The sequence below is a fragment of the Penaeus monodon genome, chromosome 27 (assembly GCF_015228065.2).
Source record: "Penaeus monodon isolate SGIC_2016 chromosome 27, NSTDA_Pmon_1, whole genome shotgun sequence".
Classification (NCBI taxonomy): domain Eukaryota; kingdom Metazoa; phylum Arthropoda; class Malacostraca; order Decapoda; family Penaeidae; genus Penaeus; species Penaeus monodon.
This window is the reverse complement of record NC_051412.1, coordinates 37155387-37156430: the sequence shown is the minus strand read 5'-3', so window position 1 is coordinate 37156430 and position 1044 is coordinate 37155387.

Sequence of the window (1044 nt, the reverse complement as noted above, 5' to 3'; positions counted from 1 at the left end):
GTAATGACTAAATATTTTTATTATATAAAAAAATATATTTTAATCTGCTAATTGATGTACTTTTTTTATATAGGAATATTGGTTCATGCACAAAGGTTAAATATATCCTACATCATTTAGGAAAGTTCCAGATTCACATGGCAGTCCATAATATAACTTGATATTGCATATGACTGCATTTGGGAAATAGTGTGAGGAATTGTGAACACTGACAAGTAAATGAAACTCTTTAGTTATGATATGCAGTGTTTGTTAATCCTCTTTCAAAATCCCATAGTATACAAACAAATTCACAAATGCAAGTACTATAAGAAAAAAATGGAAATGATTGAATACAGATGCTCTTTCCTGACATTGAAAATGCATACTTTTGTCAGTTATTCCCCATGTAATGGAAAGTATTTTCTGTAAAAAAAAAAGGACAGACAGCCAGCATTACACTCCAGATCTTGGAAATAATTAATACATCCTATCTTCTAAAAGGAAAAACTGGCAAATCACCCTGGACTCTAGTACTTCATCTTTTTTCTTCTCCATTCTAATCAGCTAACACTTAATACTTGTTTACACATCTGGAATTATATACAATATATTTATTATGAGTTTCTGCCACTGTTTCTCCCTCAAAAGAGACTTGCGAAATCAGATTACTTCAAGGTCGAGGATGAATTTGTATTTTTCCTGTTCCTGAGAGTGAACAAAGTATTATCACAAAGATGAAAAATGAAAATACTTGTCTTCTGTGCCACAGAAAATTGCATGTTATTATCTTCTATACTTTTTATAACAGCATTTCAATCATGGATCAGGCCCCATTCACACGAACAGACAGTGCCCATCTGGCAAACACTAACCAAATAATGTTCCAAAATAACATTTAGAGGGTGTTTGGTGGGCACAAGTGCAGGGTACTGCCTGATGTTTTACTAAACCACCACAATGATGATTACTTCATCACCGCTTGTTCTGTTGTGTTCCCGGTGGTAGGCGACAACTGCTGGGGACTGCTTGATATGGTAACACTGCTAAACAAGCATATAATAT